At 40.1% G+C, this 26,753-nt stretch overlaps 1 protein-coding gene across 2 annotated transcripts in view; it reads right to left on the minus strand.

Moving 5' to 3' along the window:
• The window catches only part of CASP3 (caspase 3), a 642,424-nt gene extending 616,872 nt beyond the window's left edge, over positions 1-25,552 (minus strand). Inside the window, exon 1 of one of the 2 annotated variants that reach the window (XM_044089855.1) lies at positions 25,441-25,552. The gene's annotated coding sequence lies outside the window, so the exon portion shown is untranslated. The remainder of the gene's footprint in view (positions 1-25,440) is intronic. The other variant, XM_044089854.1, reaches the window with a different exon arrangement.
• Positions 25,553-26,753: the final 1,201 nt, after the last annotated feature.

Below are 26,753 nucleotides of genomic sequence, written 5' to 3' on the forward strand. Positions count from 1 at the left end.
GTTCAGTACTTCATCATCAAATTTCAAAGATAGCCACTCAGTATTTCTACCACTGACTTTTATAAGGAGAGATATTTTACATCTCATAAGTCATATTAGTATAAACACATCTCTGCGGCAGGGCTAGCCACTTGTTGGTGTGAACCTTGGCTCTAGAGGATTGTCACTGTCGAAGTGACACCTTGACCTCCATGTGTAAAAATGGAAGAAAGGGTTGTAGATGGATGGACATATATTATACATACCTACTATATATACACACATTTAAACTAATGCACATATTTTATTTGTCAATTAGTAGTACAAGGGGCAGTCCTGGAGTAAATAATTTACTATGACATGTGGATTCCCCCACTTCAGATATACCAGCTGCAAGGACTTACAATGATTAAGACTACCACATTGCTGCAGCATATTTTATTCATACATAGACCGTTTCTTATCCATTGCAAATAACAGACTGATTCCACATGCAAGAGATCTGTTGGCAATGGGACCCTCCCAATGTGAACCACACCAGGAAGCTGCCAAGGCATGAAAGCTAAAGAGATAGGATTATTCAGTGTAGGCACTGGAAAGCAGGAAGTCAGTGGCAGTGGTGGGGAGCCAAGAAACCAAAAAAAAGTATCTATATATATATATATACACACATATATTTATTTATTGCCGGTAAGCTGCTGGTATTAATGAGGTTAACGCTCTTCTTCATAAGTAGTTACTAGGCATGCAGTCTGGGAGATCAATAAGAAGGCCAGCCCAAATTCCAAATTGTAAAAAGCACTGTCTGGTTAAGTGACTTAATCCAAATCCCACAATAGGGAAATAAAGCCTGAGGAAATCAAACCCTGTACCACAGGAAGTAGCTCATTAACAGCCCATTGCCTTATCATTTGCACTAACCATCAGACTTTAAATTGTGTTTTTTAATTTGTCTAACAAATGTACTGCGGCACTCAGGTTTACTCAGTAGGTCATAAGTGCCAACTCTCATGTTAGGACAAAGGGGAAGAAACATATTTTTAATGTTATTGTTAGGCATATTCAGTCTCATATAAAAGTCAATTCCACATGTTCACAGAGTTCACAAGAGATGTTCAAAGAATTCATCAACTCAGCTTCTTCATTCAAACAATAAAGTGATAATTAATGACAATGACAAGAGTTTACCAAATTTATTTTTTATTTATTTATTTAACATTTGTTGACCGGGATAGTCAGACTGGATGCATGTCCATTTTCAGCAGAGGCCGGGGAGAAAAGCTCCATGGAATAACAAATCATCATAACATGTCACATATTACAAATAACAAATATATTATTTAGAGAGATTAGATGGGCAGACAATACAAATTACATATAGAATATTTTTAGTGATTAGAAGAGCAAACATTACAACAAATCGTCGGGTAGTGTTATTCAGCGAGAGAATCGGATAAAATTACATAGTAGGCTACCTAGCAGATTTACACATTCCAGAGACAGGTTAACCAGGCTTGATACAGTGACATAGCCAGTTTGTTCCCAGGTGGTGTTTGAGCCTAGTTTTGAACTGACCAAGTGAAGAGAGTAAGGTAATATCAGCTGGTAGAGTGTTCCACGATCTACCTACAGAATTTACGAAGAGTGAGTCACCGGCTGAGTTATTAGTTTTACATATCTGAATAAGGAGTCTGTTGGAGGAGCGCAGCAGTCTATGATTATTATAGAGGGTGACAATATCTTTATGTGCAGGGGTACTGTTAGGGTTACATATGATTTTTATGGGCCATAACCAATTCGTTATATAGCATTAGACTGGGTAGTTCAAGCCACCCAAGCTGGATTAGATTGATGCAGTGATGTGTCCTAAAAGGCAGCCCAGTGGCAAACCTGGCAATGTGGTTATATCAGATTGACAGCTTGTTCATGACAGTCTTGTTAACATTAGAGAGAAGAGGGGATGCATACAGAAGAGTAGAGAGAAGGTGAGATCGAGCTATGGCAACTTTGGCTGGGGGAGTTAGGAAGGCTTTTATTCTGTAAAGTGATCCTAGTATTTTGTTGATGGTTTTAATCAATTGGTTAACATGTAGGTCAAATTTTAGATTATTATCTATAATGACACCTAATAGTTTAGTGGAGAGGTCAGGGGAGATTATTGTTCCATCATTTGCTTTTATTATAAAGTTAACAGCAGTAGACCTTTGTGTACATAATAACAACAGCATTTTAGTTCTTTTTAGGATTTAGAATCAGCCGTCGTTGGGAAAGCCAGTTTTCTACTGTGTTAAAGGTGATCTGGGTGGCTAACTGTAGCTCTACTGGGGATGTGCCAAGCAAAATCAGGGTAGAGCTGTCAGCATATTGGATATAGCTTACTTTTGGGATGACAGTATTCATATCGTTGATGAAAATGGAAAATAACAGGGGCCCTAGTAAAGAGCCTTGTGGTACTCCAAGGGTGTTAGGTAGTAGGTTAGAGAGTTTAGTCTGCCAAAGAACAGCCTCCTGGTTTATGGCTGGTAAAGGCTAGTAGGGCTGAGGTAGTACTGTGGTGAGGTCTGAAACCATACTGGGTATCTGTCATGAGGTGATTATGGATTAGGTGGTGCATGAACTGTCTCTGAATACATTTTCCATAATCTTTGGAAGTGGAGATAGAGGTAGTTGGAGAATTCAGTAGAGCTACCTCCTTTATGGAGTGGGATTACATAGGATATTTTCCAGATAGTGGGAATTTTAGTTTCTTCTGTGGTTCGATTGATAATTATTTATGCCGGGTATGCAATAGCATCAGCTGATTTTTGTAGGTATTCAGCAGGAAGTTGGTCAGCCGATAGTGTGGTGGGTTTTAGTTATTTGATTAGGGCACGGATAAGTGATGTGGCGACAGGCTGAAAACTAAATAAGAGTAGATTTCTACAGGTGGTACTTTCTGGACCAAGGGAGCTAGGAGGTAGTTGGCTGGCTAGGGCTTGAACTGTCTCAGTAAAGAATCAGTTAAAACTATTTGAAACATCCTCTGGGGGTTTATCAGTAGTGGCAACTGGGATGGGGATAGTAGTTTGTCCAGGGTGTAGTAGTTTATTCAAGCCTGCTCAAACCTTCTGAGGGTTATTTTGATTTTCTGTCTGTAATTAGCAGTAGTATTGTTTTTTTTTTTGTCTTGTAGTATGAATTTTTTAGTTTCGTTCCTAAGTTGCCTGTATTTAATTTGATATTGGGGGTGTTTAGTAGAATGCCATAAAGCCCAAACAGATAATTGTTTTTAAACATATTATTGGTGTATTTTTAGAATCGAGCCACCGCATCTACCATTCTTTTATTGCTGTCTAATTTGCTCCCTGTTCCATCTTGCCCGTTCTCCCCTCTACAACCCACTTCTAATATCTAAACGCTTGACCAGATATAGAAAATATAACAACACTACCATCCTCATTACAGCTACCCTCCCTCTAAACAAATTCTCCTTTCTTGTCCAGCTGAATCTTAGTGCCTCCAGATTACATCCAATGATATGTTTTCATACTTTTTAAATTACCTCTTCCACAGCTCTGTTACTAACACTAAATCATTTTGCTCTGCGTACTACCACAAGGAGTTCCCAAGTCTTATTTACTTCCCCTACAGGTTATTAACGTTGACTTCTTAGGACTTTATTTCACCTTGCACACTTCTTTGAACCATCTAAACACTTCCAGAATGCCCAGATGTTACTCTCCTCATGTCACTCAGTGTAATTTATTACAGCAATACAGCCATCTGCGACTAAAAAGAGAAAGAAAATGACCCCTGCTTTCTAATTTTATTGTATTTTATTTTATTTATTTTATTTTACATTTGTTGACCGGGCTAGTCTAGCTGGATATATGTCCATTTTCAGTAGAGGCCCGGGGAGATAAGCTCCAAAGTTAAAATGAATTTACATTAAAGACATACATGAAAATAAAAGAGTAAAAGAAAACATTATAACTGGTGACATAGTTATAAAGTGTAAAAATGCAGTAAGTAGAACATAAATAGTAAACATATTGTTACAAAAATATTGTTACATGTGACATTTTGAGAGAATACTAGCATAATGTACAGTAATTGAGAATAAAGGAAAGTAAGAAGAAAACAGCAGTTATGTAAGTACATCTAGTGGTATAACACGGAAAAAAATATATATATATATATATATATATATATATATATATATATATATATATATATATACATACATATATATATATACATATACACACACACACACACACACACACACACACACACACACACACACACACACACACACACACACACACACATTAAAAAAAACACACTTTTTAATATATATAGATAGTAAGAAGGAGAAATAGATCAGTGGATGTAAATATGAAGTAGAATTAGGGTTCTAAAGGCCTAGAATTTAGTCAGGTGTCAAGAGATAGAGTTAGTCAGGATTAGTACAGGGCACAGCCATTGTGATTTGAGGTAGAGCTTAAGTTTCTTTTTAAAGAGGGATCTTGAGGGAAAAGTAGAAAGTTCAGAGGAAAGTAGGTTCCAGTGTTTTCCAACAGTGTTAGAGAAAAGGGAATCTCCAGCCTTGTTGTTTGCTTTGTCAATATTTACAAGAAGTTTGTGTGCGGATCTTAGGGACTTTAGGTTATGGTAGGGGTAAATAAGAGTAGATAGTATAGGTGTTTTGTCAGGTTGATATAGAATTTGATGGGCTATGGCTAGTTGATTAATTTTTAGTTGCTGCTGAAATTCAAGCCAGCCTAGTTGCTTTAGATTAGTACAGTGGTGGGTTCTGAAAGATTCTAATATCCTCCTTACCCTTTTGTCAAGAACCTCCACTACCAACAAGAGGAAATAGAGCAAGATAGAATACCTTACCTAATCTCCCAATAAAGTTCCACCTTCCTTGGTCTTACATTATCTACTATATTCAACCTCAGATGCTTACAATGAACCGTTACTCTATTCCTACACCATTCTTCAAAATTCATTTTCTCAAGTACTTGACATATGAACACTTTGTTTAATATAAAGGAAGACCTCTGATGCAACAATGTCCACCACCACTCTTCCTTTTCTTTCCACGCACTCCACATAGTCAATAGTACCTACAGAATAATTCCATTTTGCAGTTACCACCTGCACCCATTCCAGCAAATCATCTACAATCCCTCCATGCATACCCACTAGAACTAAGTATTTTGTGACCGAAATGTTCCGTGATATTTGTCTATAATTTGCTGGATCCTCCCTGTATTTGCACTTGGGTAATATAACCACCATCACCGCCTTCTCCATCACTTCTGGCAGTCGCTTTCTGCTGCATCATTAAAATACTTTCCTCAGTTTCACACATCTTCTTTCCCTGCAGCTTATCAACTCTCCCTCCAGTTCCTCTGTGCTTACATCTACTCAGACTCTCACACCATTCCCCTAACTTTTTCACATCTTTAAATCCACACAATTATTCAAAAAAAGTCTGCAACATTTTCTTCTATCTCCTCCTTTCACACTGAAATTTGAGGAGTTAAGGGTAAGTTAAACATAATCACTTTTTCTCACTGATTTTTCAATTTCCATGTCAATAACTTCCATCACTATGCCCATCACAACTTCTCCTTCCAAGCTCTATGTATTATCGCTTATCCATCCTAATTCTATCCTGTAACCCCCCCCCCCACCTTAATTTCTTATTTCTCCCATGACCATGGGTACAGTGCCAACCCTGTAATGTAGAGTCAGAAGACCTCTCATAGAGGCTGCAATGGCTGCCAAACAAGTGTCAACTTGAGCAGATGGTTGTGACCACCATCCTTTTAATTCAGGTGTTGCAGGCTCTCAATTATGCCATCATACATGCCCTGCAGTACACTAATCAGCTCTGCAATTATACCAGTGGCACCTGGATCACAGACCTGCTCATTAACTGATTTATGCAGAGACTGATATCTACTTTAGGCACTGAGCACGAGCCATAGGACAGACACCCACTGACAAGCCACTCTCTAGTGCTGCCAGCATGCTCTGTGGTGGTGACACCACTGCCCACTGCTGGTGTGTGAAATGTTCACAATACAGCACCTTGTGATGGGCTGCCAGGCATGCTCAACTGTTTCTTACCCTGTGTGCGTGGGATGGGGAGAGGTGGCATCCACAAGCTACACAACTGTGGCAATGGATACAGCTGGTGGGGTACCTTCTACCATAAGCTGCCATTGCTGATGGTGACAATGTGCTATCTTTGTCACGATTAGGCCAGAAAGTATAACATATTCATGAATTTCTCTCTTTTTTAACCACTTAAAAGGTTAACAGAACGTATTTTGCCACAATAGTTATTTTTTCTGAACAGTAAGAAGTACAAAACTGTAGTGTCTGACATTACTGACTGAATGTAATACATGGTGATTTACGAGAAACTCAAATTTTTAAGAGGTATACAGCAAACATATGAAGCAAAATCAGGGTTGTTGTGCAATACTGGAAAACTGCAAAATGTTTTACTTTAGCACTTCAGGTTATGGTTAGTTAGCATCAGATAGCATTTTACTTTTGTTCTGCTTGCTAGTGGTTTTGTCAGATGCAACTTTTCATAAAATGTTGTCAATGAGAAAACTTTAGGACACCTGTTCACTGTGGCTGTAAACTATACCACTGGCTAAACGAAAGACCAGCACTGGTAGAGTTTTTAGCAGACTCTAGAACAGAAGCTGCCATTAAAAATGGAATAATTAGTAGACCATATAAAATACTGTCTGATAACTACAGGAATCAACCAGAGGAGGTTAAAAAGGATTGGAAAGAGAGACTGGATAAGCAATTCACAAAGAAACAATGGGAGAATATATGTAGGTCTCCCAAATATGCAACAAAATCTAGAAGACTTAGGATTTTTGCTTGAAAATGTTTACAAAGATATTTTTACACCCCAATTAGACTCCAGAGAATTTTTCCTCATGTAGACAGCAAATGTTGGAGGTGTGACATGGAAGAAAGAGGTAATTGGGAATATATTTTCTGGGAGTGGTGTGAGTTGAAGGACTTTAAGAATTCCCTGCGGGATGTACTGTCGGAGATGCTGGGTAGGCAGATTGGTGTGACGAGGGAGAGGATTGTTCTGAGCTATGATACAGAATTGGAATTGCCTAGACGTGGTAAGGATTTGCTGTCTCTAATTATGGTGGCTGCCAAAAAAGCAATTACTAGAAAATAGAAATCAAAATCTAAACCAACTATATTAGAACCAATGAATATAGTAACAAAGATAAAACAACTGCAATTCAGATCTTTAGGAAAAAGATAGGAGCAAACTACATAGAAAAAAATGGTAACTGTAGGAACAATACATACAGGGGAGGAATGAGGTTTAAAAGAAGGCAGGACTTAAATGAGCTATGTAACGTTTGACTGACAATGATTGGGTAGATTATAAGTGATGTATAATGTTTCCAACTGGGAGTTTATCAGTATGGTTTGTGATGTAAATGTCAGTGTGATTTGTTTTCATTTATATAAATGTATGACTGCCTGTGTCGTAAGTGATGTTTTAATAAAGGGGTTTCTTGTTTAAAAAGGGGCAGGAATTGAATCATTTATGTAATACTGATAAGGTTATGTTTTGGCATGATCCTCAAAAAATTTGCAGTTTTCTGGCAAATCACTAAATGATGACATAGTATCAGACTTCATATCCTTTAGAAAATGTACGTGAACACAACTGCTTTTATTCTAACAACTTTTTAAGTTTTTTTAAGAGCACTATTTAAAAGCCATCTCTATCTTTTGGCCTTTGCCCCCCCATTATTTTAAGCTTTGCACAGATGTTTTGCACTAAGAAGTTGAAGAGTATGTTTTTGCACTAAGGGGTATGTCTAGATATTAATACTATGGCGATGTTGTAGTGTACTGGCTCGCCAGATGCGCAGTAGCAAATGCCACCCAAACCCCGCCCCAGGCTGCTGACATCAATGTATAACTAATGAATATTCATTATGATGTGGTTCTCACCAGCAATGAATATTCATTATGATGTGGTTCTCACCAGCATGAATACCCATTCCTCATCAATCATCATGCATGCAGAGTTGGATACGTGTCACCTGTTCGGTAAGTGCAGAACTTAATGCAAGTATGTGACACACTAGTACTAAACAGGTTTCTTTTTTATTTATTAGTTTGTATAACTTGTATATTCATGTGTTTTTATTTACTGCTAGTAAAGGCAAGTAAATTGGACCATGACTTTAGGTGTTTATATCACATTATGGAAAGATGAAAATAGCGAACGATATTTCATCGGCCCCAAAACATCTAAACATGAAAATATTGAACATTCAGAACAGCAAAATTTTTCCCCATGGAAAAAAATTGCTGCTCTGAAACACATACACACAACACAAGCAGTATATTACAGCCTTATACAGTAGGATATAACAGTAGTTAGCAGGACTGCATATATTTTTATAATGTTTTAACTTACAGAAGTAGACAGTTAAATGTGAGGAACTAGATCCAGAGTTAATATATTTCATATTAATAAAAACAGACAGTTACATTTGAGGAGCTAGAGTTATCATTGTCGATGTGTGTATATATATATTTCTAGTAATTCAGCCTTTACCCAGGAGCAAGACAAGAGCATAACCAGTTGTTGGTGAGGTGGGTTTTTAGTAGTTTTTTGAATTGTGCTGTTCAGATAATTGATGTTATTTGGGCAGGTAGGGAGTTCCAGAGCTTTGAAATGTAGCAGCTGAAGAGAGATTTACCTGCATTATTGTTATGTCTTGTAACTTCAAGGAGGTTAAGGGAGCTTGATCTCAAGTTTCTTTCTTTCTTTATTTATTTATTTTACATTTGTTGACCGGGCTAGTCTGGCTGGATACATGTTCATTTTCAGCAGAGGCCCGAGGAGAAAAGCTCCACTATATACTAGTAAAAACATTCAAACAGGACAATAAAAGAAACAAAAATTATACGAATGTAAAGAACAAGTTCAATGTAGTGTAGTTACATTTACAGTAGCAAGTTAAGATAGGTAAACAAAACAAAGGAGAAATACAGAAGGGATCCATGATCCCATATTCTTTCATAACAACTATAAGAATCAAAAATATTTACAATATTAAGAATTATGATAAACAATTAGTGCCTGGGCACTAGTTCTAGGAAACAGAAATTGCACAGCAGGGATGATTAATAGGTTTAAAAATAAGGTGAGGTGACATGTTGCAGCAATATATCTAATAAAAGGAGAAAGCGACTTTGTAGAGAAAAAGAAAGTCCATTTGAGAGCTAGGCGAGCTACAGAGGGTTAGTATTGAGAGAAGAAGGAGAAGTAATGAAGAGAAGTATAAAGAGAGTTAGATGGGAGGTCAGTCTGGATTCAAGCAAGGGCATAGCCAGTGGGATTTGAGATAGTTTCTTAGTTGTTTCTTGAAAAGTTGTGATGAGCCCAAAGTAGTCAATTCTGTGGGGAGTTTATTTCAGTATGGGCCAATAGTATTGGTGAACAAGGAGTCGCCTGCCTTATTGTGTGACTTGAGAGTGGCTACTAGCAGTTTGTTTGCAGAGCGAAGGGAAGAGAGATTCTTGTAGGGGACCACAAGGTTATTGAGTATGGGTGTATTAGTAGGATAATAGAGAATTTTATATGGGATGACTAACTGATGTAATAGAATAAGATGTTGAAGTTCAAGCCAATCAAGCATTTTGAGATTAACACAATGATGTGTGCGAAATGGGGAACCTGTAGCAAACCTAGCAATGCTGTGGTAGGCTGTGGCAAGTTTCTGAAGGTTAGATTTAGAGAGGTTGATAAAAGTTGGGGAGGCATACAGTAATGTGGAGATGAGATGAGTTTGGGCTAGGGACACTTTAGCAGTTGTTGTTAGAAAAGGCTTAAGTCTGTAGAGGGCTCCTATCTTTTTATTAACAGTTTTGATAGTAAGGTCAGTATGGGCGTCAAAGTTCAGTTGATTATCTATTGTTACACCTAGTAGTTTAGTGGATAAATCAGGTGAGATGATAGTACCGTTGGTAGATGTAATAGAAAAGGAGAGAGGGGCTGACTTAAGGGTTGGAGAGAATATGAGTAATTTGTTTTTTTTTGGGATTAAGGAGGAGACAGATATGTTGGAACCAGTTTTCTGCTGCTGTGAAGACTTTTTGGGTGGAGGAATAAAGTTCAGCTGGAGAAGCAGCAGAACAGACGAGAGTTGAATCATCTGCATACTGAATACATGTGGATGTTGGGAGAGAGGAGAACAGGTTATTTATAAATATAGAGAAGAGAAGGGGGCCTAAGATGGATCCTTTTGGGACCCCTATTAGGACCGGGAGCTGAGAAGATAGGTGGTTTTCCCAATGGATTGCCTGTTTTCTTTCTGTCAGATATGAGCCAAACCAGCGCAAAGCTAAAGAGTCAAGAGCAAGAGATTGTAGAGTGTCTAGCAGAAGTTTATGGTTCACCATATCAAAGGCTTTAGAGAGGTCAAGAAATAAAGCTGAGGAGTATAGGTTGTTAATGCGATTTTTGTTGATAGTGTCTGTGAAGGAGAGGAGGGAGAGCAGTAGAAGTACTTTGAAAAGGTCTAAAACCATGTTGGGAGTCTGCAAGAAGGCTATTTAGTAGAAGGTGGTTAAGAAGTTGATGGTGAATACAGCGTTCCATAATTTTAGATAGTGGTGATAGTAAGGCTATAGGGCGGAAATTAGATAGTTCATTAGTGTTACCTCCTCTGTGCAGTGGAATAATGTGGGAAACTTTCCAGAGGGAAGGAATAGTAGATTCAGTTACTGTTCTGTTGATTAAGATGGAGACCAGGTAAGCTAGTTCAGCAGCAGCTAGTTGGAGATATTCAGCTGGAAGTTGGTTGGCAGAAGGAGTACATGGTTTGAGTTTTGAGAGTAGCTTATGTATATAGGTTGTGGAGACTGTGTCAAATTTTAGAGTGGGGCTGTTGGTAAGAGGAGAGGTCTTTTGAAGGGAGGCGGGGGGAACCATAGTTTTTGCTAATGAGGTGACTGTTTCAGAGAAGAAGTTGTTAAAAGTGTTTGGCTATTGTAGTGGGAGGGGTCTGGGCTAGGTTAGCAGGAGTGGGTGTTTTGGTATTCCCTGGATGGAGCAGTTTGATTCCTGTCCAGAAATTTTTGGGGTTATGATTTTGGTTTTGTTGATATTGAAGATAGAAGTTTTTTTTTATCAAGGAGGGTCAGTTTATTTTGCAATATTTCTAAGTTGTCGGAAGTTTTGATGATCTGTAGGGTTTTTAGTAGTTCTCCATTTTGTCCAGAGTTTATTTCTTAATAGCATAGTTTGCTTAGTTTCCTTAGAGAGCCATGGAGCAGCTTTGGACCTTATTCTATCTAAGCGTGAGGGGGCGTGATGCTCAAGAATTTGGAGGAATGTGTTGTTGAATAGAGTAACGGCCTCATCAAGTGAGAGGTATTTAAGAGCTGACCAGTTACATTCTTTGAGTTCGTTAAGGAAAATTGGAAGGTTAAATCTTTTCTTGTTACGTATAGTACGATAGGTAGCCTGTTTGTGATTGTTGTTTTTTTGTTTAGTGATGTAGGTGAGAAGATGGTCGCTGATATTGTCAGGGAGTATTCCAGTTTTATATGAGGTGGGATTACTGTTGACCAATATCCAGTCCAAGATGGTCTGTTTATTGGTAGATTTGTGAATCCTAGTAGGGGTGTTTATGGTTTGTTGAAAGTTAAAGAGGTTGAGGTGTGTGGTGTGTTTGGGGGATATGCAGGAGTTCCAATCAATATTGAAGTCTCCTAAAATTATGGTTTCTTGTAGAAAGGTAGAGGAGAGCCAGCTTAGGATGTTTTCAAGTGAATCTAAGTTGTTGCCTGGAGGAATGTAGGAACATATTATATAGATGGCTTTGCTTTTATTTACTTGGAGTTTGCTGCACAGTATTTCAGAATTAGCGGGAGAGGGAGGCAGTGAGTCAATTGAGGTCACCTGCAGGTCAGATATATAGAGTAAAGCAACTCCCCCACCCTTTTTGTTTAGACGATCTAGTCTTAAAATGTTGTAGCCAGGAGGAGTAATTATGTTGTCTTTGGTACCTGGTTTAAGCCAAGTTTCCGTGAGACAGAGGATATCAAATGAGTAGAGGTCTATTAAAGCATGGAGTTGCGTTATTTTATTGTTCACGCTACGAATATTTAGATGCGCTATTGAAAGGGAGTTTGGAGAGAAAGGTGAATTTAGGTTGTTAGTTGTAGGGTCTGGGATGGTATGGAGTAGGGAGTTATCTGGGCCCGGGTTAGGGTGAATGTCCCCATGTAACAGAGTGTTTGTGGTGTTGGGAATATTGTTGAGTTTTTGGAAGGTATTAGGTAGAGCTTTCTGGTGGTGTGATATCTGTTATGGGTTACTCTGTGATAGTGAGGTGGAAGGTAAAGGCAGGAAGACACGAGGTTAATATGGATTTGTTCAGCTATAGGAAGGATAGAGCTAGTATATTTAGATAAATTGGGTGCTCTGCTAAGGGTAAGGTGCTCGTAGGAAGTAAGGGTATGGCATAAAAGAAGGAAAATCAGCAGTAGCAGTAAGTGAGGTAGTTTAAATATGAAGGCCATAGTGGGTGTGATAGGTTTAGAAAGGTTGGTAATGAATAGTAGTGAGATGGAAGGGAGCAGGGTGAGGCAATTAGATAGGAGTGAAAAGCTTAGAAGTGATAATTAGGCAATAAAGTAGATTGGATGTGACATAGTAGGGGGTGTGGTTGGTAAGTATATGATTAAGGCCTCTGGGGGTTGGTGGGAATTGGTGGTAGGGTAGAGGAGCGGAGTGAGCGGGCGAACGGAGCGGGTAGAGCCAGAGAGGTGACTGAGGCACAGAGAACAATCAGTAAAGGTGAGAAAAAGCACTGGGTACAAGTGCAGGTAAGTGTAGACTACAGGGTACTGTATAGGGAGCAATAGGTGGGATGGGTGAGGAAAAATGGATTATTTTAAAGCAAAGTGCAGTATTAGAGTCAGGGTGCAGTAAAAAGTAGAAAAAAAGAGGTTAACACAGAAGTGATAACCAGGAAGAAATCAAAACTTTAGTGTGTGAATTTAGTAAGTAAGCAGTTGTCATGAGAGTAGGGTGCCCGTAGTGCCTTAGTACAGATAAGATGCACGAACAGTGCAGGTGGGTAGGCTGCTGGCGAATCTGGGTGGGAAGTCAGATAGCCTGGAGTAATATAGTTAAAAATGCTTTAGCAGGACATACTTTCAACAAGGACGGTTCAGGGTGGACAGTCAGTGGGCAGGTCAAAAAAAAAAACAATCCTATTCAGGACTCTTGTTCAATTATTTAGATTCCACAGGACCTCTTAATAATGGATAAAGGCAGGAGCTCAGGTGCGCAGGGATCAGCTATTTACTTCGAGCCCAAGCCAAGTAGCAGCCTAAGGGGAAATTATGTGGTGTGGGGGTATATTAGGTTTTGGAGGGCTGGAATCTTTTGTGAGTGATGGTATAACTTATGTGCTATTGATAGTCGATTGAGTCGAAGTAGTCAAGGGAACTCCAACCAGTTCAGTTTTTTGAGAGATACATAGTGGTGTGTTCTATATGCTGATTCGGCTGCAAATTTAGCTATTTTATTATAGCCGGGTTCTAGTTTGGATAGCTCTGTTTTATGGAGGTTGGTAAATACTGGGGATGCATAGAGGAGGGTGGATAGTAGATGTGTCCTGGCTATTGTGGTTTTGGATCATTTGGAGAGAAATTACTTGTTATGATAAAGGAGCCCAAGTTTTTTGTGAACCTTTTTTACAGTTTGAGCAATATGCAAGTCAAATCTTAGGTGATTGTCTACTTTTACGCCTAAAAGCTTGGTGTGGGTAGTTGGGGTAATAACAATTTTGTTATTAGAGGTGATAGTAAAGCTGTCTGAAAGAGGGAAGGCTCTATAAGGGGTGAAGAGGAGTACTTTGGTTTTAGCTGGGTTAAGTATGAGCTGGTGGTCACTAAGCCAGGTTTCAGCTTGTGAGCACAGAGTGATGGCTTTCGCCTCCCCATTATATTAGTAACCCGGGCCTCTGTCAACAGGGTTCCTAAAGTGATCCCAGGGTAGAACTTACGATTACCCATCCACTCATCAAGATTTCTCTTGAAGAGGGTCAGAGAGGAGCTCTGTCGAATATGGATTGCGATTCTATTCCAGAGTGAGGGGAGATGCTGGGACAGGAATCTATCCCTCCAGCATGTCCTGTTTATTGTTGTACATAGGTTCAAGTCACTAGAACAAGTGGTTCTGAGGGATCTCGTTTTTTGAGGTGAAGCATGTCCATTACTTCAGGGTCTGACATGGCCCTATAGGTCAGGCATAGGTCACCTCTGAGCAGTCGGTCGGCGACTGAGAAGAGATGGAGTTTTTTTAGTTGTGCTTCATAGGGTAATTGTTTAAGGTCCTTAATCCTCTTAGTGAAGTATTTCTATGGTCTTTCTAGTTGTTGCAGGTGTCTAGTGAGGTACATCCCAAATGGGGCATTGTACTCTATTATGGGCCTAATGAGTGAGGAGTAAAGGGGCACAATCACCTCCTTGGATCTGGATGAGAAACCCTTTGTGATCAGGTGTGCCACATAGAAGGATTTCCTGACCGTTTTGGCTATGTGGTTATCAAAGGTGAGCATACTATCTACTTGGGTACCCAGGTCCCTAATTACTTCTTCTGTACTTAGTGGATTAGTTTATAGGTACTTTGTTTTTCCCAAATGGGATTACTATGCATTTTTGGCAATTAGCTTGAGGCCGTGACTTTGACACCAGGTGTTTGTCTCTGTGAGACCCTTTTGCAGGATGTCGGTGTCAGCTGGAGAGTCAGTTATTGTACCCAATTTACAGTCATCTGCGAACTTGGTTAGCCACAGTCCCCCCGCCTTTGCCTGTACTTCGGAGAAATATATACTGAACAGGAGGGGTCCCAAGACTGAGCTTGTGACTGGTTTAGAGTCAGACATGGCGCCTGCCACGCTTACCGTGTGGGTTCTGTCTGAGAGCCAATTGGCAACCCATCTCATGACATGGGGGTTGATATTTAAGCTAGTGAATTTGTCTATGATTCCTGAGTGTGGGATGGTGTTGAACGCCTTAGCGAGGTCCAGATATGCTGTGTGGACCACCTTCCTTTCATATATGGCCTTAGTGACTGTTTTGAAGAAGTCGACCAAGTTCAGGAGGCAAGATCTGTCTTTAACAAAGCCAAACTGGGTGGGGTCCAGTGTCTGGAGGTTCCCAATGTCCCTGTTAATGAGCTCCATGATAATGCGTTCCATGGCTTTGCAGACCAAGCTAGTCAAGCTTATAGGGTGATAGTTCCCAGGGTCAGTTGTGGCACAACCTTTGTGGAGTGGAACGACTGTTGCTGTGTGCCATTCTTTGGGTACACAGCCTGTAGAGAGGCCGAGTTTGAATAGTGATTTCAGTTGGGGGGGGTTAGGTCATTTTGAAGCTCGTGTAAAACGCAACCTAGTATAGCATCTGGTCCCATTGATGCTGTGTTTTTGGCATTTGCAAGGGTTGTCTTTACTTGTGTGTCTGAGATATCTGGAGCGCCACATTCGTCTGGGATGGGTGCTAGCCCCTTTGGTGGAGGGGGGGGGTGAAGTTTGCACTGAACTTGTCAGCCAGGATGTTGGCAATGTCGGTTGGTTCAGTGTATTTATGGCCATTATGCACTAGCTCGGAGCATATCTGAGAGTTTGCCCCTAGACTCTTGACAAAGTTAAAGAAGGCCTTGTGGTTATCCTTAGAGTCATTGGCTATTTTTCTTTCGAAGTTGGCCTTGGATGATTTAATGAGGGAGCGCAGTTTTTTACTGATGGGATTTTGTTCTATCTTGCAGGAGTTTCCTCCTTCTGTTGTAAAGTTTATTTATGGCCGGGGTCCACCAAACTGGCTTCCTCTTTTTTGAGGAGTTGGTCTTGGTTTTACTTGGGATGGCTTGATCCATGCATTTTTGAAGGTGTTTATAGAATGCACTTGTAAAGGATTCTGCCGATGGGTCAGCATTTTCCATTTGATTGGGAGCTTTGAAACTTCCCACTTCAGTCTTGGAGGAGTGTGAACTTGGCTTTAGAGATGTTTTTTACCTTGATTTCCTTGACTGGGGGGGGGGGGAGGGGGGTCGGGATGTGGATGTCCAGTGTGATTAGTTTGTGATCTGATCTTACCAATGACGAGTTTACCTCAGGTGTGGAACATAGGTTCCCCATGCTGGTGATGTCCAGGTCCAGTATGTTGTCACCTCTTGTGGGAGTGGTGACCAGCTGTTCATGGGCGTTTGAGTTTATAATGACCTGAGTGCATATGTTATGTGGCGGATTCTGGCACCCGACAGGCAGCTTACGGTAACCTTCTCCTTGTTCAGTCTAGTGAGTGGGACGTCTGTGTGTCTGATGATAGAATCACCAATTACTAGTGTGTTATTTAGCCTTAGGGGCTGTTTTTGCTTGGCACACTGACATTGTGACGTATGTGTTACCTGGTTTCTGTTGTGGGGTGGGGATGGCTTGGCTGTATGCTTAGGAGGTCTCTGTTGTTTAGGCAGGTTCTTATTTAGAGCCTCCGAGTATGTTTTTGCGTGTTTCTGAGAGTTGTTTTCTGGTGCAGCTATGGCTAGTCTATGTGAGTCTGGTAATGTGGTGCTAGTGTTGCCCTTCTCCTTGTGACTGGTTGATCCAGTCGTGGGTAGATTGAGCTTAGCCTCCAGTTTGGCTGTGTAGCTGCATCTCTCACATATGTTTGTGTTGGTTGGGAGGAGGAGGGGGTTGTCTGTGTACGAGGCAATTGTAACATTGCCTGAGGATGCCCAGATTCACCAGCTGGACTGGAGAGCACACCTGAAGCTGTCCCTTGAACATGCCTGAATAGATGGTTGGGACTGTATTGCTGATTGGATGAGTAAACAGCCTTATACTTCCTGAGTATAGGGCTGAAGTGCAAGCTGTAAGCTGGAGCTAGTTTTAGTAAGTGCCAGTCTTAAAATGCCTTACTTCTAGTGCTGGGTTGAAATGTTTCAAGTTTCAAGGGAAAAACTGAAGTGCAGACTTCGTGGAGTCTGGAATAGTTTAACCGCAAATAAACAGCACTGCGCTGGGTCAAAAACCAGCGGTTTTTATACCAGGGAGATCAAAAAGGATAGAAATTAGCCCAAAATGGCCAATGATCTACAAGTTGCTGGGCTGGGACCACTCCTACAGGGACAGATAGGCTGCTCAGAGTTCCCTCTCTCACAGTGAACAAGGAAGCCACCTAACTATCCAAGTATGATATGGGCAACACAGGAACCTTTACCACAGTCCTGGATTCAGCAAAGCCTGAAAACTGGACTAGACTAGTTCAGAAAGGTGGGAAAACAAGGAATTTTTTTGTGTTTTTTTTTCAGAAACAACAGAAATGCAGAGCTTAAATTACTTTAAATACACAGAGGAGGCTAGCGCACTTGAGTTTGTAGCCTGCGACTGTGTTACCGGTAACTTAAATGCAAAAATGACAAACAGTAACTTTTTTTCAAGTGCACCAAAGAAATAAGTACAGTAAGCAATGCAGATATCACTAGGGATCCACAGAAACGCTGAAAAGCTGTGTTTTAGGCGGAATTAGCGTTTCAGGGAAACAACAAGCAAAAACAATGCTTAATCAAGTCCAAAGTCTCTCTTTCGTCTCTCGGCCGCTTGTAGGACCCTGCAGGGCACCACGAGGAGCCCGCTGAGCTGTATACAAGCGCAAAACCGCGCTAAGCGGTTTTTATACCAGGGAGATCAAAAAGGATAGAAATTAGCCAAAAATGGCCAATGAGCTACAAGGAATTTTTTTGTGTTATTTTTTTTTTATTTTTTTTTTTAGAAACATAAATGCAGAGCTTAAATTACTTTAAATACACAGAGGAGGCTAGCACACTTGAGTGTGTAGCCTGCGACTCTGTTACAGGTAACAAATGCAAAAATGACAAATAGTATTTTTTTTCATGTGAAACAAGGAAATAAGTACAGTAAGCAATGCAGATATCACTAGGGATCCACAGAAGCTCTGAAAAGCCGCGTTTTAGTTGGAATTAGCATTTCAGGGAAATAACAAGCAAACAAACAACAAGCATACAAACAAAGCTAGATTCAGCAGGCCTGGATCTAGTCTATGCCACAGCAAACAAGGTGTACCAATTTCAGTAAGAAGCAGTTCAAATACGCAGGCACTATAAGCCTTTAACCAGAAATTCCCGGCTCAGAAGGCCTCTCCTCCCACAAGAGTGCAGACCACGAACCCTCTTAATGTAAAATAACTGGCCTGAAGCCCAAGTGCTTAAACCAGAACTAATACAAACAGACACTGAGCCCACAATCAGCAGTTTCCAACTTAGAAGGATGTAAGCTACCTGTTCTGCCACTACAGTGCAGACAACAAACCTTCTTAATGTAAAACAACTGGTCTGAAGCCCAAGTGCTTAAACAAAAAGGCTTAGAATGAGTTACACCAAGCAGTAATAAAGTTTGAGTACTTTTAAGATGAAGCAAAAGCAAAATAAAGTAGGAAGAAACACAAATACAGTAAAAGCAGATAAAAGAACATTTTTTTTTGAGTGAGCAAATGAGATGGGCCCAAGAGAAGTATCCAAGTGCAAATTTACAAGAGGAGCGGGCAGTTTCAAAGCCACCAAGATTAACACCAAAACAAAAACAGGGATGGTGGGTGGGGAGCCTTAACTGAAAAAACAGAGTCACAACTTCCAGCTAGATATTGCTCAATGCAACACAAACAAATTAATTTACATCATGTATTATTTGAAAAAAGTGCAGATAAAGATTTACTTAACTTCACTTATACATTCAGTTGACTGCATGCAGGTCTTAGCTGGCCAAAGCTCACAGTTTAAGCAGAAAATAATTCAAACTGTACCACTTATATAAGGCAGAAACTGAACAACAATTACGTGAACTACCTCCACTTATCACTGGCTATGCAGGTTTTTTAACAAGCCTTAACTGAAATAACAGAGTCACAACTTCCAGCTAGATATTGCTCAATGCAACACAAACAAATTCATTTAAATTGTGTATTATTTGAAAAAAGTGCAGATAAAGATTTACTTAACTTCACTTATACGTTCAGTTGATTGCATGCAGGTCTTAGCTGTCCAAAAATCACAGTTTAAGTGGGTTTTAAACTGAACAATAGAACTATAAACCAACAGCAATTCAAAAACAATGCATTCAGACCCAACTGACTACTTATTTAAATACACTCTCCATTATCGTCACTTGAAGTCATCATCACTGTGTAAAAGAGGTTTTTCTTTTTTCCTGGAAGGAGAATAATATTGAATTAAACACAGGAATGCTAAATGACAGGTTACCCTGAAGCAGACAGGGAAACCAATAGCTCTCCACCAATAAGGGACAAATTTCAACAGAATCAGGGACAAACCCAGAAAATATCAGGGACAAACAGGGACATTTTTTAAATATTAATAGTATTAACGTCAGACACGGTCAGAATAAAAGAATGCCAATTAATATACATTTTATGAAATAAAAAGAGGTCTATAACTCTTAAGCTTCTGGTGTCATTCAAAGGGGATCCAGTATCGGTCTGCCTGGGACGACATGATCGACACAGCACGATGCTTTGTCAGAGATGGTCGGCCCCTGGGATTCAGGTTACTGGCCAAGGCTCTTGCCACCTCTATAGTGCCTTTTTTAGGCAAAGTTCAAAGGACAAAACCACCACCGTAACAGGTACAAGCATGCAAAATCTGAAGGTAATGCTACTCAGTGCTAGAAGTCTAAACCTCAAAATGCACTCTCTTGAGGCACTCCTAAAAATGGAGAACATTGATATCTGGGCAGTAACTTAGACCTGGTTCAAGGCTCCAGAGAGCACCGCTGCAATACCAAGCTAAAACTCTTACCACACTTTTCAGCCACTAAACCAGGACGGAAACACTAAAGGTGGAGGAGTGCCAATATTCACCAAAGATATTCACACCACCAGGCTAGTTGCCCAACACACTGTGTCTGAAATTCTCCAGGTGCAACTAACACTAGGCAAGATTTCAATGCAAATTGTAGCTTGCTACAGATCCCCAACCATACCCCAAGATTCTCACTACACCTTTCTAAACATACTGGAAAATATTAAGATAGAACCAAACACCCTAATACTGGGTGATTTTAAATACCCTGCCATTAACTGGGAAAACTACTCATGTACCAACACCTTTGCCCAACGGTTCTTGGAATTCATAAATTCCAACGCCATGGATCAACTAATCCATAGTCCCACCAGGGGCTCCAATATCCTAGACTTGGTCATTACCAACATGGGAAATCGATGCTCCATACCTATGGTCACCCCCTCGTTAGTCAGGTCTGACCATAAGCTAATCACCCTTAACATCCACAATCCACCCCCAACCCCCAGTAAGGAAACTTCCATACAAAACTTCTCCAAAGCCAATTTCATGCTACTCAAGTCAGAAGTGACACACTTCATGACACCCATGCAGATGGGAACTGAAAGTTCAACTGCTGAATCCTACACTAAGGCACTGTATGAGCACATCCACTGATGCATGAATTATGCCATCCCAAATAGAACCAAGATGCTCTCATCCAAAAAAAGAAAGCCAGTCTGGTGGTCCCCTGCCATAAACAAACTTTACAACAAAAGGAAGAAACTATAGCAGAAAAGAGGAAAATCCCAGGATGCAAAAAACTCCCTTACCAGCCTCAGTAAGAAACTGAGATCCCTCATAAAATCCTCCAAAGCTAGTTACGAAAATAAAATTGCCAAAGATTCCAAAGACAACCACAAGGCATTCTATAACTATGTCAAGAATCTAAATGGCAATGCTCAGATCTGCTCTGAGCTAAACAGAATGGCATTAAATATACTGATCCCAAGGATACTGACAATATCCTGGCAGATCGATTCAGTGCCAACTTTACCCCCCCTCTCACCCCCTAAATGGCCCATCTCAATACCGGAAGATTGCAAACTTCCAGTAATAACGGCCACACAGGTAAAAAACGCACTCTCCAAAGCTAAGAATACAGCATCCATGGGACCAGATGACATCCCGGGCTGTGTACTACATAAACTACAATATGAACTGGCACCTCACCTAAGTCTTATGTTTAATCATAGCCTCACCTCAGGTTTCGTGCCCACTGAGTGGCGCAAAGCTACATTTATCCCACTCCACAAGGGGGGATCCACCTTGGATCCCGGAAACTACCGTCCCATCAGCCTGACGAGCCTTATCTGCAAGGCCATGGAGCGTATTATCATGGAACTTATAAACAAAGACATTGGCAACCTTCAAACACTGGAACCCAACCAGTTTGGGTTCATGAAGGGCCGATCTTGTCTCCTGAACCTGACTGACTTCTTCGAATCAGTCTCCAGAGCCATGGACAAGGGTAAGGTGGTCCACACAGCCTATCTAGACCTTGACAAGGCTTTTGACACCATCCCCCACTCTAGAATCACAGATAAACTTACTAAGCTGGGCATTAATCCCTACGTCACCCAATCGGTTGCTAACTGGCAGAACCCACACTGTAAAAGTAGCCGACTCCAAATCCAGCTCCAGACAAGTGACAAGTGGAGTACCTCAGGGTTCAGTCCTGGGACCGCTCTTGTTTGGCATCTACTTCTCTGAAGTACAGGCCAACACTAAGGGACTCTGGCTAACAAAGTTCGTAGATGACTGCAAACTGGGAGCCATTACTGAATCACCAAATGATGTAGATACTCTACAAAAGGGCCTTACCGAAACAGATGCTTGGTGCCAGAGCCATGGGCTCAAGCTCAGTGCCAAGAAATGTATAGTTATCCCCTTTGGGAAAAAAAATGTACCCGTGAATTACCATATAGGTGGCAGTACACTAAACACCAAAAGTGTGATAAGAGACTTAGGGACACAGGTGGACAGTGGTCTCACCTTCGATAACCACATCGCCACAACAGTCAGGAAATCCTTCTATGTGGCACACCTCATCACTAAGGGCTTTTCATCCAGAAAAAAGGAGGTCATTGCCCCACTGTACTCACCCCTCATTAGACCCATTATAGAATACAACACCCCATTTGGTATGTACCTCTCAAGACATCTGCAACAACTGGAAAGGCCGCAGAAATACCTCACTAAAAGAATCACAGGCCTAAAGCAGATGCCCTAAGCTGACTGCCTTAAAAAACTCCAGCTATACTCTGTCGCATAGCGTCTACTCAGGGGCGATCTCTGCTTAACATACAAGGCCATGTCAAACCCAGAGCTGTTGGACATGCTACACTTAAAGAAATCCCAATCCCTCAGAGCCATACGCTCCAGGGATCTAAACCTTGTCATCACAATAAACAAAACATGCTGGAGGGATAGGTTCCTGACCCAGAGACTCTCCAGACTCTGGAATAGATTGCCCATACATGTCAAGTAGAGTGCCTCTTTGGCCCTCTTCAAAAGGAACCTTGACGATTGGATGGGAGAAAGGAAATTCACCCTGGGGATCACGTCAGTCGCCCTGCTAGACAGGGTTCCAGGGAAGTAAATAGTGTGGGAAGAAATAGCCAGGGAATTTTTATGGCTAGGCTTGTATAGGCCGTAGGGCTGATAGCCTAGTACCAACCTATGAACCTATAATTATTGCCATTATTTATTGAATATAAATTGCCACCTTTCCTCCAAAATTCACCAGTTTTAGGAGGGACAGACCTAAAATTTGAGTCAAAATCAGGGATGTCCCTAGAAATCAGGGACAGCTGAGAGGTAATGGGGAAATTGTGTAAAAGATGTTTATTTTTCTGGAAGGGGAATAATATTGAATTAAATATAATAATGCTAAATGACAGGTTAACCTGAAACAGACAGGGAAGAAACAAAGTGCTTATGCAACACAATGTCAAAAGCATCCTTATTTTAGATGGAACATGCCAATCACACCTCACTTCCTTTCCGCTTCACAGACAGATATTATGCTTATCAATCACCCTGGACAAGAACATACAGTACTCACAGCTGCTCATCTACATTCATTGTATGCATGATGTCACGGGCTAATATGCATGGTATTCCAATCATGCCTCATTCCATTCTGCTTCACAGACATAATGCTTGTCAATCACTCTGGACAGGAACATACAGTACTTAGAGCTGCTCATCTATATTCATTGTATGCATGATGTCACGGGCTAATATGCATGCTACTCCAATCATGCCTCATTCCATTCCACTTCACAGACATAATGCGTGTCAATCACCCTGGCCACGCCCACTCTTTTGTGCAACTGCCGGTGAGTCAATACACTAACAGTGGTCCCCAACCACAAGGCCGCGGACCGGTACTGGGCCATGGAGCACTTGGCACTGGGCCGCCAGGTAAGTGAATGCCTGTATGAGTGTGTTTACGTGTCTGCGTATGAGTGAATGCGTGTATGAAAGCAAAAGAATCTCTGTGTGTATGTGTGTGAGCGAGTAAGAGTGATGTGTGAATGAATGCAGGTATGAATGAGGATGTGACTGAGTGCGTGTTTGATCAGGAGAGAGTAAGAGTGATATGTGAGTGAATGCAGGTATGAATGCAAAAGAGACTGTGTGTGTGTGGTACGGACGAAAGGTACACAAACCTCATTGCTGCTGTCTCCAGCAATCACTCTCACTCTTCACTCTCTCTGACACACACACACACCATACCTCTTAGTAGTGTAGAAATCTAGACAAAGCCTAACAGAATGGGGAGACAAATAGGGACAGATTTTAAATATTGTTCTTATAACCACAAAAAGTTGCCAGAATAACAGGATTTGTCTTATGCACTTTTCTGAAGGATATGAGGTCTGAAATACAAATGTCTATCATTACTTAATGACTTCAGTCCTCAGATCATCCCAGTGATTCGCCAGAAAGTCACAAAGGTTATGAGGATCGGACCAAAACTCAGAGGGAAAAATCTGCACATTCTGTGAAAATCTGTACAGTTGAGAGGTATGATATACCTCTCAGCCTATTACTTAGATTAAACCTCTCAGCCTATTACTTAGATTAAAAAATCTGGACAAAGCCAAAAATAATCGGGGGGGGGGGGGACAAAGTCCAAAAATAGGGACCCTTTTAAGTACTGCTCTTACAAACTTCGAAAGTTGATAGAAATACAGGTTTTGCATTAGGATGAATTTTCTGAAGGGTATGAAATATGAAACTCAACTGTCTGTCATTATTTTCTGACTTCAGCCACAATGATCTGCCAGTGATTTGACAGAAAACAATTTTATGAGAAAAAGACCAAAAATATGAGGCGAAAATCTGTACAGTTGAGAGTTATGCTGGACAGAGCCAAATAATAGGGACATATTTTAAATATTGCTCTTATAAACATAAAATCAGTAAGGTTGCCATTAGGTTTTCTTACCTCTCAACCGTAGCAGATCAATGTTATGCCGTTAAGCAGGACGTACACTTTTTTTTTGGTAATTATTGCCAACTGTCTTTTTATTGTACTTTGGAGCTTTTCTTCCCGTTAAACAAACGTCAAATAAATAAATAAATAAACAATCTACTTTATTATGCGCGCCGCGAGATGGCCAGTGCATGGAAATTGTCTTACATTGATACCGATCCTTGGTGCAAAAAAGGTTGGAGACCACTGCACTACAATATCACCAATACTATTAACCTGAGATATTGGCAGAATAAATGTTATGTTATTCAATATACATTGAAGTAAAATAAATATATATTGTCATTATTTGAGTATAACTCATGACATGTCCAGCAAAAATCGTCAGTTTAGGAGGAATTAAGACGGACAAAGTTAAAATTTGAGTTACAAACCAAGGACAGTTCACAAAGTACAAAAATTAATGCACCAGTCACAATGAGTAATTTATACGCAGTTTACTACTCTTTTTGCACAGATCACACATTCTAAGATGTACATTTCCCAAAACGCGCTTCAAACTAGCTCCGAACAATCACGGGCAAATTTCAACAGAATCGGTGACAGATACAGAAATAATGAAGGTCAGTGACACTTAAAGGCACTATCTCGTTATCTCGGATTAGGAGTCAAAAATCATGGATAGTTGAGAAGACTAGCTTTCCGAATACTACGTCTCGGAGTCCACGCATGAGAGTGCTAGAAATAACTTTTAACACAAACAGTCCCAAAAATGGCTAGTAGTTAAATTTGCATCTCATCGTATAATGACATGCAAAACCGACAATAAACTGCAAAACACTTTGCTGTTGTGAAACATGTTGATATACATTTCCTTACAACCTCTTAACATATACCGTATAAGCATATAATTATTACACTTGACATTTCTCCCAGGTATGGGAGTACTACTACAGAATCAACGGCAGCTTATAAACAAAGACAATAATTACCACGGTTCGTGAATCATATAAAGTGACTTCTCATAATTACATAACTTTGATATACTCACCCTCAGTTACAAATCTACAAACTATTGATTTCGTTAACTTCAGTACTCCAAACTATCTTCCACCTCGAAGTATTACTACACAAGTGTGCTTGTAGTTTAAGGTAGCAACAGTAAAATTCGGACGATAGACTGGCGTAATAAAACTGGGCGGAGTCTAAGAAACATCCGTAGACGTGCCTTCGTATTTGTATGTGTGGAATGACGTAATGGCGAGGAATTGTGGACATCCTTAGTAATGGAAGCTGGTAGTCTGAAAGTAACATAGTGTAAGTTTACAAATATTAGGCATTGTGAAATTTACCTTTGTATTTTTATGATGTAGGGATGTTGTTTTAAATTGGCTGGGACAAGGGTTTAAAATCGTTTAGCATTCTAAGAAAAGTGAGAGAATATAGTTGTCTATGTCAGATGCATTTTGTAAACAAGGAAAAGAAATCAATAAGTTCATTTTAAACTGATATAGCTTACTGTTCTCTCAGCAAGAATATGCATTTGGGGGAAATCCTAGGGAATTTATATAGAGGTAAATGAGCGGCAGCTGTAGAAATGTACATTTCCTTATTAATATTCATGTTGTGAACTCCAGCATCAAGTGGTTTCCACTATTATAAGTAATCAAACTACAGAAAAAAGTCCCATACCAAACGCGCGGAAAACCGTTTCAAAATGTCTTCGGGACACCATATCACGTCAGTGGAGTCTGGCTTAGAATGTATTATACAAAACTTCTGGGTCATTGTGGATTCTGAAGCCGGTATGCGGGAACACTTTTAAGCCTGAGGGATAGTTTGTAATTTCCTATTTTTTCCACACAAAATTAAAAGTTTAGTTATATTTTGCTAATAAACAAATATAGCACCCATACCTCTCAACATCCATATGAGAGAATCCTAAATGCAAGCAAACAAGACTTTAAATTAGGGATACCTAATTAACATACAATATGCATATTCAAATACACTGTGGGCGTGTCTACGAATGCATTTATCATTTAGATCATATTTTATTATTAAAAGAGTTCTATACATACACAGGTATGCTGAAGATACAGTGGTCATACTTTCACTCAGTTGTATAGATGTATTTATTTTATTTATTTTTATTTTACATTTGTTGACCAGACTAGTCTAACTGGATATATGTCCATTTTCAGTAGAGGCCCGGGGAGAAAAGCTCCAAAGACATGTTTCAAAAATATAAGTACAAACAATACACAAACATCAGGTATTATAATAATAAAAAATAACAATTATCATAGTAAAATAAAAGTAATTGACAATAGTACAGTGCAGTAAAATCCTGGAGGATTTTAA

Source organism: Protopterus annectens, chromosome 12.part0 (genome assembly GCF_019279795.1).
Source record: "Protopterus annectens isolate FY-2018-M chromosome 12.part0, PAN1.0, whole genome shotgun sequence".
NCBI lineage: Eukaryota > Metazoa > Chordata > Ceratodontiformes > Protopteridae > Protopterus > Protopterus annectens.